The 11094-nt window shown below is 42.8% G+C and overlaps 1 non-coding gene across 1 annotated transcript; it reads left to right on the top strand.

Annotated features, from left to right (window-relative positions):
• The first annotated feature begins 8785 nt into the window (after positions 1-8785).
• Positions 8786-8892, top strand: LOC139878974 (small nucleolar RNA R71). Its single transcript, XR_011769832.1, has one exon. It is a non-coding gene; the product is annotated as a small nucleolar RNA R71 (small nucleolar RNA).
• The last annotated feature ends 2202 nt before the right edge of the window (positions 8893-11094 follow it).

The following is an 11094-nucleotide window of genomic DNA, read 5'->3' as shown; positions in this document are numbered from 1 at the left end:
CTATATCAGCTACAACATCACCCGTCACGTGGCCACTGTCTATGCGCGCCTACAGGTTTAGCGCGACGGTGATAAGTATAGCGCTTCGGGCCTTGGCGCGCTATAGTTACTGATTATGGCGATGCTGTTTGATACGCTACACGAGCTAATCGGGTATGCGTATCATTAAGTACCCCCAGTTCAATGATATGCGCCATATTGGCGCATGGCGTTGAACTCAACTTGTAACTATCGTTCAATGGTGCCCGCAGGTATGTCGCGCGGTGTTGAACTCAAACCTTCGACTATCGTTCAATGGTACGCGCATGTATGTCGTGCGGTGTTGAACTCAAACCTTCAACTATCATTCAATGGTGTGCGCAGGTATGTCGCGTGGCGTTGAACTCAAACCTTCGACTATCGTTCAATGGTACGCGCAGGTATGTCGCGCGGTGTTGAACTCAAACCTTCAACCATCGTTCAATGGTGCGCGCAGGTATGTCGCGTGGCGTTGAACTCGAACTGCAACTATCGTTCAATGGTGCGCACAGGTATGTTGCGTGGTGTTGAACTCAAACCTTTGACTATCGTTCAATGGTGCACGCAGGTATGTCGCGTGGCGTTGAACTCGAATTGCAACTATTGTTCAACAACTGTTTATCGCGCGCCACCATTTTCTTCTTTTTTATATTTAAAAAATATTTTGTCATGTTGCATTAAATGCAGGAAACCGAAGCGATGGTTTTTCAGACACTACAGTTATCATCCTGCCGATTTCGCTGCCTTTTGTTTCCTCGTACTTCTTTCCCTTCATCTTCCGACACGTGGCTCAATCTTCGCCGTTGATATTTTAACCGCCAACTTTTAACCTCCCTTAAGGCTTATTCCGTGTTTTTACTCTCCTATAAATACCTCATAATCACCTCTCTCTATGTTTTACTTCATCTATGTTCTTCGCTCTCGTGCAAATCTTACCAGCTTATTACTTCAACCTCGTCTTTAGCTTTTTCAGGTTTGCCCCTATTTAGTCTTTCTTCTTTAGATTCTTTTATTTATTTGTTAATAGATGGCATCTTCTTCTTCCACTTCCGAGCCTCCGAATTGCGAGGTGATAAGGTTGGCTATGACTCGGCACAAGGTCGATCAGTTAGTGGAATGGTATCCGCCGTTAGCTGGTTTAAATCCCGTAGCGCCCCAGGCTGATCAGCTCGCTAATGACGCTATTGACAGTAAAGTTACTGTGTACAGACAGGTTATGGTGGAAGGGAATGTGCGCTATCCTATCACTTCTTTCTTTATGGAGGTTTTTAGCCACTTCAATATTGGCATCGGACAATTGCATCCTTACAGCGCATGTCGCATCATTCTCTTTGAGATTCTTTGCCAGCATTATCAATTTCCTCCTTCACTAAACTTATTTAAGAATGTATTATCATGTCGCAAGAATCAACAAAGTTGGTATTCTTTCAACGATAGGATCATGTTTATAGGGCGCTTAAAAGCCGTGGTGCGCAGGAAATGGAAGAACTCTTTCTTTTTTATCGATGATTCGTTTATTCCGCTCGCATATAGAAATATCCGCGCTTGGTATACAGGCGCTATTAGCGCGGAGTTAAACGTTAGGCCTCCCCTTTCTCCAGTTGAGCAGCAAAGACTTGCTCACTTTTATAACCGCGAACTCCCCATCCGTCCATATAGCTCCGATATTTTACGGGTTACTAACATGTGTTCCTATCCGCCTGCCATGCTGGTTATCTTAGACGCTGAGATAACGGTAGGTGGTATATTTATTTTCTTTTCATCACTTGTATTTAACTTATCATTTTATTTGCAGAGATGCGTCTAGACAGGTTTCTCGAGTCATGCAACATCGAGGGCATTCATACGGAGATGCCTGAGGTTGAAGATCAGGGTCGCCAGGAGATGGATGTCGAGGGGCAGATTCAGGGCGGTACCACTATCGGCGCTAGTGGAACTGGTAGCGCTATTCAGCGCGAGAGTCCGACAGACGAGGACTCTCACCAGACAGATGTTGAAGGGGGCAAGGCCAATGAGCCCCCACCCAAGAGTGGGAGTAAGCGCAAGCATGTGAGAAAAGGAAAAGGTAACCCTTCTTTTTTCTTAAGTGTTGGGATATTGCGCTCCCTTTTTGTCGCTAACCAGTTGCTTTCTTACTTGCAACAGCTCTTTTACAGTTCCATGGTATGAACGATCAGTTGTCCATTCCTGAGGCTACTGCAGCCTGTCAGTTTGAGTACTTGGACGAGATCAAGCTCCCTAATTACTTTCGGCATTTGTCGCCAGTGGCAGCATGGCGCTTTGATGTTCAGCTGGAAATGCTAAATCTAATGTGCGCCAAGAGTTGCCTTAAGGAGTCTAAGGCTCGTGATATGGCCGAAACGGACGGTTTCATTTGCACGGTGTCGTTAGGCCGCGGCTCGCCAGGATCAGCCACTCGTGGGAGAGGGTACTTGTTTTAAATTTATATTTAGCGGGGCCTAAATCTTACTACTCCTTATAAGTAAGGGAAGTATGACCTAGGGTCGTATTTTTTAGATATCAGTAACATCGAACCTATATTGTAGCCTAAGATAGTTAGGGAGTAGTGAATATTTATTTTGGGATTTTCTAATTTATAAGACAGATAAAGTAAATGCTATAAAATTTGTAATTCAGATAAGGTTAAAGTAAGTGCATACTATGACCTCATCAGTTATTCTGCCGAGATTATGGAATGCTGGCTCATGAATAGGCAGAGGCCTTGTATTCATTACACTAGTCCTGAATGCCCCTGTCATAAGACATGTCACTGGGTACTGCGTTAGGCTTGAAGATTCTGAATAGACAACAACGTCCCTTACCCCCGACGCCCGTGCAGTCTGACTACAGGCATACACGTTCAGACGGCTCATCCAATTGAGCGACTCGGTTGGGTGACGTATTAACATTCCAAAATGGTCTAAACTTTCTTAAGCGTAATAGAATACTTGGTTTACCATATCCGAGAGACGTGATGTGTTTTAATGCTTTCGTTAATGATTGGTAAAAGATAGTTAGGCCCTTAAAAAGAGTTCAACCAAAAAGAACACCATGGCCAAGTCAAAATGACTTCCATGAACACGTTCGGCTATCCTAACGGTCCAATCCTTTATGCGTCTAAACAAACAGTTCCTTAATTAACTAAGAATCCCTCAAGTGGGGTGCAATGCTTGAGACCGCGTTATGGTGCAGTGTACTGGTCAACACTAACCGTGTTCCATGGCCTTACTTAGCAGAGGTACAGCTTACAATAACCGCTGTGCTTCAGCGTGCACATACCAAGTTTATATGCTTGGTGACTACACTAGCATGGTCTGGGACCGAAAATGTACTAGGGGTCTAGTCAGATGTTTCACTACGAAAGAGTCCTCAGTCGGAGTCCAAAGCTTGATAGACTTACTACAACCGGTGTGCCTCAGTCGATCTTATGTTGTATCCGAGAGACTTCTCTTACCAAGGGGTGACACAGATAGTGTACTCTGAATCGGGGTTCGCGACTTCCCAATAACAGAGCCTATAACTACGTTCTATTAGTTGGAAAAACGATTGAGTTTAAAGCATAATCGGAAAGCATTTCAACAACATACACAAGCCATAATATTATTTTGGCATTATAACTACTTATGTCATAGCATACACTAAAGATAACTACTCGCTAATCATGGCAACAATATCATAAAACATTATATAAGATAAAGGATACAAGTAACAGTAGATTAAACGAGTTCTGAATACAAAAGTGACGAATTCAAGACTCCAGACCGCTCCTAATATAATCTTCAGCGTTCTTCTCCGGGTACTAGGTTTCCTGCACGGAGTCGAAGGCCTTGAGAGTATGACTAATATTGTACAAGAGAGAGAAAGAAGTCTGGATTCCCTGGATCGTAACTTGATTTCTTGTCTTTCACCGTTTTAGCTCTAGAATCTTCGTTTTAGCTCCGATTCTCTTGATTCTTTTTGCACCGTCTTCGTAATTACTTGTTCTTCAATTCTAACCGACTAAGTGGGTATTTTGCTGAAAAAGTTTGAATCTTTCTTGTTTTTGGCCTTAATACCGGGGTGAAAACGTGACTTTTTAGCCGATATCAAATATCTCACACTTAGACTTTGCTTGTCCTCAAGCAAACTCTCATTTTTTTTTAAGAATCTTTTCGGCGTTTCTTTTCTAATAGCCTAAGCGGTTTGATTTTATTATAAGAGCAAAAAGGTAAGGTGAGTTATCTATGTTAGGACTGAAATTATCTCTGCAAGCATGTGAGGAGGTTACATGACATAGGCTAGCTTTCACGGGTCACTCAAATCAATCAAGTGTTTAGGGTTCCCTATAGATCTAAGAAATGAATACACTCATAGCCAGTCATGCTGCACCCATCGTCATAGGCTTGATAAAGACTCAAATCCTTGCTGCTAATGCGAGAACGGTAGTAATCTCAGCTTTACGGGTTATTTGTCAATGATGGAGAAGGAATTTTGGAGTGGTAATGAAGTTGTTTTTGAGGGGTGAGATAAAAGGTAGTGTAGTCTTTATACAGACTTTTATTCGGATAGATAGGAGTGCTGAAATATTTGAGAAGCACTTTCGAATTTTTCTTCATTTGATAATCATTTTTGGTCGAGTTCTCTTCGGCATTTCTCTTATTTAGTTCCGCTCTTTTTCTCAGAACTTTGTATAATATTTTATTTTTATTTTTTTATTTTTATTTTTTTTGCCGGTAAACTTTTTTCAAGACCTTTGCCATGATACTTGAGAGGTTTATAACATTGGGTTTTCGAAAAGAATCTCATTTTCTGGGTTTTCCGAATAAGTAATAAGGGTGATGTGGATGTGGTGGTGGAGTAGAAGTAGTGGATGCGCGGAAGGTTTATGTTTGACAAAAGGGTAGCTATTTTGATTACAACCGAATCACGCTTTGCTGCTTGGAGATGTAGATCTAAACAAATTCTGATTCTGAGCATAGACATCGGCACTCTCAACGAAAAATAGTGAAGCATTAAAGATGAATGCTGGTCTTATTTGGGGTGCCTCACCATAATCAATTTAGGTCGATAATGCCTTAGTCATGCAATGCTCTATTAGAGATTTCAATCCAACAAGATTTCCACCTTACTTAAGCCTTACTTTTATTGACAAGCGTTTTAGGTTTTCAAAAATACTTTTTCAAAAAGGGTTTCTTTTTTTCAAAAATTTTGAAATTTGGCTTAAGGACTTGGAATCTTCGTAATGGGTTATTATAATATAGCATAAAAAGATACCAACATCTCACACTTAGACGAACATTGTCCTCAATGTTCCTAGTGTATTCCACACTTAGGAGTTTTAGTTGAAGATGTGGGAGTATTTGTCTAGTGTTTTAATTGGGTGTTATCCCACACTTAGTGATAAGCTAGGATGCGGTATAGTTTGAATCTTGAGCTAGTAGCGAAAGAAAGAAATACCCCTAGCAGATGCGGCTGGTTTCCTTGCTTATTTATCGGATCATTTGTCATCCTTTATTCTTCTACTCTACTTTATTGCACGGGTTGCCTCCCGAGAAGCGCTTTTGTTTAAGGTCGTTGGCTCAACCGTAGTGATGCTTTCAAAAAGCAAACATTCCTCGCTGATGGTAGTGATCTTGGTCTTCTCGAGGGAATGTGAGTCTTGGTGGATAAATCCTAAGAAAGTGTTGGACCAATAGTGGTAATAGATCTGGTACTTCTCTTGAAGATCTTCTGAAAGATAAGTAGTGCGCAGTTTCTGCTCTTGATAAGTCTTGAAGTCCGATGAGAATATGATCCACAGCTCTGCTGGTTGACCCATGAATGTCAATCATGGTAGCAGTGCTGGTGTTGATGATTTCTCTGACGGGATGCTCATTTTCGAGGTCTTCAAATAATGTAAGAAACTGTATCTTTAGAATTTCGAAGTCTTCAGAATGGTGATCTCCACAGTAAGAGTCTAGCTTTGCACAGATTAGTTAAAAGACGAAGCTGGAAAGAAGTGAACAGCAATCCCGATCCGAGTATCAATTTCACCGTCTTTGACTATATCTCCCGACATCCAACTTTGAATGTGAAACTAGGATATGTGGATTCGTGGAAGATACGTGATAGCTGCTTCGTAACATAGGTGGCAATGTTGACTCGATCTGGTTCAAGATGAGAGAACGGATTGTTTCGTCTTGCCTCCTCCATGACAGTGTCTTGTAACTCTTTGATAATCAGATCAGCGTGGTGATCAATTGTTACGTAAATCACTAGTCTGTGTCTGGTGTGCTTTCAAAATTATCTCTATCCAAAAGAGCGAAAAAACTGTGAATATCCTCGATCATCTGCAAATCAGAGTGATAAGTCGGGCGTCCGGTGGAAAGATCCATATGCTTCCGGATGAGAGTCAGTAGTGCTCGTTCGTTTCGTGAGAACGGAAGTGCAGATCCGGCCAAGGCGTTATAAAACTTAGAGTAAATGATCTTCTAATCTCGACAGAATCTTGTTTCGACAATAGTGTGAACCACTGAATTATGCTCTCGTTGCCTTTCTTCATGATAGATATGATCGTGAAGAGAACTGATAAAGTCTTGAATGCGTTCTTTTAGGATTTCAACATCATTGTCTTCCCTTCGGAGATAGAGGTGGTGCTCTTCTCTGATAGCCATGATTCGTTCTGTTAAGCGTAGCGAAAAGTCAATGGTTGACTTTCGGATGGCTTCGAGAATGTCTTCAAAATCATCGGTATCATTGATGAATGTGATCATGTCTGTATGTGTGAATATAACCGGAATTTGATCCGAAAAAGAGTCCGGCTCCCCTTGATCTGGTTCGGTTGGAGAGTGTGAGTTAGTCAGAATGTCTTCATGATGCTCTTCCTCATCATCATCGGTATCTTGCTCCTCTGAAGATGCGTCTGATGAATGAGTTTCTTCAGTATTCTGATTCTCCACTTTGATACTTAAAGGATCAATTTCTATATCCATAACCTCAGCCTTGTCGGTCTTCTTCTTGAAGCGAATGATTAAACTGTGATCTGCCGTCTCAAGCCTCATTATTTCTTCATGACGCTCAGTGCTTGGAACGGGTGCTGTCGCAATTTCTTTTACGTCTTCCATTTCCTCTTCCTCTTCAGATTCCTCCTCTTCCTCTATTTCTTCGTTGGGATCCTCTTCTTCCATTTCTGAGTAGTCTACAGATTGTGATTCGACACCCATCTTGATATCATCGGCTGGTGGTAATGAATCATCATCGGAAGTGATCCGTCTAGTGGAAATAGCAAACATCTCTGCCTGTCCAGAAAGATCGGTTGGTCGGTCAATTTTGAAGGTAACGCTCTCCCCGTGTGATCGTAAGATCATGGTTTGATTGTACACATCAATGACAGTCCTAGCCGTATTCATGAAAGGTCTTCCTAACACTACTGGGGTGTGTAGGTCTTCCTTAATATCCATTACTACGAAATCCGTAGGATACAACAATTTATCGAATTGTGTGATCGGCAAGTTGGATTGTCATTTTGGTTGGTGACAAGTCTCCTAACTCTAATCTCTTGTAGAGAGAGTAGGGGATTAGGTTGATACTTTCTCCTAAATCTGCTAGGGCATGAATGGTTCTAGATTGGTAGATTGAACACGGGAATACGAATCGACCCGTATCTCCTAGCTTAGGTGGTAGAGAGTTTCTGAGTAATGCAGATCATTCTTCACTCAGTGGAATTTTGTTAGAGTCTGGTATCCTCTCCTTTGTAGAGAGAAGCCTTCGGATGTATCTCTTCTGGTTGGGAACTTTGGACATGGTGTCCAGGAATCTTCTATCAAGTTTGAAAGAATCAAGCTTAGATGGTTCTCCTTGTAGCCTTCCAGGATAAGGTACGCGAACTGCAGTTTCAGGAGTCAGCTTCTGAGTATATGTTGATTTGTTCTTGAGCCTAGATGATCTTCTCCTTGGTTCTTCCTCTTGGATTACGGAATCCATTTGCTTTGCTTCTTCTATGTGGGGATTTTGGATAGTATTACTTGGCAATCTTCCCTGCGGTCGGGTTTCAAGGCGTTGTGATAACTGTCCGAGCTGCGTTTCCAAACTTTTGAGCAGAGCCAATTGATTTCTCATTAGTATCTCCGTTTGATCTTGTCTGGCTGCAGTTCTCTGATTTAGCTGTTGTTGTCCTTGAATAAACTGAGTTAATTGATCATCAGCTCCGAGAGTAGGGTTAGCTGCTTTTGTAATTTGGATGGTAGGGGAATTTTCCTCAACTGGGGGACCAGTGAGTGGAAGTGGTTGATCGTAGGTCAATTGAGATTGTTGGGCTGGATAAGGTGGATAGCGATAGCGGAAAGGTTGATTGCTTCGCTGAAATTGATTAACCCTTGGTGGTTGATGGAATCCGGGATTTGGTGGACGAGCTGGGTATTGAATGTAATAGACTGAACCGTCAGGATTCTCGTACTCAACTTGATATTCTTCATTAGGTTGCGGGTTGGTACAATTAACACAAGCTTGAGCTTGGTTAACCTGCTGCGGCTGCATCTTTAATTCTCCGAGTTGTTTGGCAAGAGATTCCATATTATCCGTGAGGGATTTGATGGCCTCCGTTTGATTGTTAAGTGCGGAGAGCGGGGCAGATGATGAAGTTGTTTCACCACTGTTCCAGTCATGATGATGCATCGTCATGTTCTCGAGCAATTCCCATGCTTCATCTGCGATTTGGTTCATCAGATTCCCTTGAGCTGTTGCATCGATCGTCGTCCTATGATTTACCGTAAGACCATTGTAGAAGGTACAGATTTGGGCCGACCGTTCTAACTGGTGATTAGGGCACTTCTTCATCAGGGTTTTAAAACGCTCCCATGCAGTGTAAAGAGATTCATCATAACTCTGTTTGAAGTTAATGATGTCATTCTTCAGCTTGGTTTGTTTAGAAGGAGGGAAATATTTGGTTAGGAATTTGATCATGCATATTTTAACCGTAGGGTTTAATATGCCTGCTCAATATATAAAGGGGGGTTTAAGGAGCTTAGAACGTGGCTCTCCGGTCCGGCTACCGTGAATAACCCTGGCTGACATGATGATGTCGGCGGGGTAGCCAAGTGATTAAATCCACCTCCGATAACGGTCGTCGATCAAGAGGCCCCAAATAAGGTCGTAGGTACTAGCTTACAAAAGACTAACCTGTTAACCTTGAAAAGATGCTGAATGATGCTGTTTTACGTAATGTGTATCGTATGTGATGGTTACGTAATGTGCCGTGTGTGGTGAATGATGATTAGGGTTTGTATTTATAGGCAAACCCTAATTCTAGAACCATCCCAGATCATGATAATCTCATCCATAACTGACTCCCCCGAATCACGGATATAATTATGGAAAATATATTTACTTGACAGCTAAGCAACCAATGTACCGAGAACAAAGGAATCAGATACAATCCGCATACCGCATAGCGCACACAAGCACACGCCTACGCACACTATTAAGCGCCCGCATGCATATGAGGTGCGCATGCGGGTTGCGGTATCATTATGTCCCCCCAGTTTGATGTTATATGATGCAAGACACATGACATCAAACTATTAAGCGGAAAAAACAAGAAAACGGCTAGCATTCAATGTTCCGCGTGCGTTTCGAGGTCATTTAATGCCTGTCACTTTCGCAGAAGACCATTCGGCTGACAAGACATAAAGTGGCAGTTGGCAGGCGCGTGTCAGCCACGTGCTCATAGGTAACCATACCCATCTGACATCCTCACGTGCACTCAAAATGCTAACCGTTGATCGCTGAACACGTGTACAGCCACGATAAACCCATTCCAACCCATGGCCCCAAATCGTCTCTATAAATAGCCCCAAATCACACACATTTCCATTTTTCTGCTCCAAGCTTCCTCAATACGCTGCTACATTCAATTCCGATCAAATCCTAAATACTCCGGCCACCGTCTAAAGGTTAGTGATTCTCCAACCATTCTATAGAAAATGACTAAGGCTAACGAAACCTATATAGATAGTGTCAGATTGATTATAGATCAGAAACATATTGACCACTTAGTTAAACAATACCCGCCATTAGTGAAATATAATCCGGTGCCACCCTTGCCCAATCAGCGTGCTCACGAGCCACCAGAGAAAAAGGTGGCCATCAACGAACATGCGTTCAAGCATGGTAACTTTAAGGTTCCCCCAACCGACTTTTTCCTAGGTGTATTAGATCACTTCAGAGTGGGATTAGGACAACTACACCCTTATGCCATAGGCAAAATAGTTCTGTTTGAAATGTGGTGCGCCGCACTCGATAGGGTTCCGTTGGTTAAAGTTTTCTGTCATCTATACCGCTTAGCCAATCACCACAAATCCTGGTTCACCTTCTTTTCCCGTCAAAATTTCACCAAAACCCCAAAGTCGAATGCGGGTAACTGGAAAGAAACTTTCTTTTTCATTGACCAAACTGTAGTTGGTCCGCTTTTCCGCAAACGCTTATATGGTGCGAGAAGGTGGAAAAGGATGTGAACAAAACCCCGGTCCTTGATGACGAGGAAACAAAGCTGTTAGTGGAGTGCGCTAACGCACAGCTGGTGCACCGGTCATATGGGAATGTGATGTTGCGGCTAGGGAAGATATCCTCACACTGGCCATGGGAGGATGTGCATCCAGCCATAGTCGGACCGGATGGAAAGGGTAGGAATAGTATAATCACGTACTAACAACAGTTTGCTATTTAGGTGTTCTAACGCATGCGTGCATGTTTGCAGAGATGAAGATGAAGAGAGTGATGACTGCGGAGGAGATTGCGGGCATCGCCTTCCGCAAACAGAATGTGAACCAGCCGTTAGAGCAGGAGAAGACTGGCGAGAATGCACCTGCCACCTCCGGCAATAAGCGCAAGGCCGCCGAAGCCTCCCAATCCCAACAGAAGAAGAAGAAACTCACTCCCAAACAAAGGGAGGACAAGCGGAACGACAACTTCATTCCCATCGAACCCCGTTCTGCGGATCTACCTCCCCCATCATCTGGTAAGAGTTCTTCTTGCGCGCATACCGCACATTTAAGTTTACATTTATTTAACCATTTATGAATACGCAGGGCATGCTGAAGAGACTCATCACACCCCACCGCG

Source organism: Rutidosis leptorrhynchoides, chromosome 11 (genome assembly GCF_046630445.1).
Source record: "Rutidosis leptorrhynchoides isolate AG116_Rl617_1_P2 chromosome 11, CSIRO_AGI_Rlap_v1, whole genome shotgun sequence".
NCBI lineage: Eukaryota > Viridiplantae > Streptophyta > Magnoliopsida > Asterales > Asteraceae > Rutidosis > Rutidosis leptorrhynchoides.
This window is presented reverse-complemented; position numbering and strand designations above follow the sequence as displayed.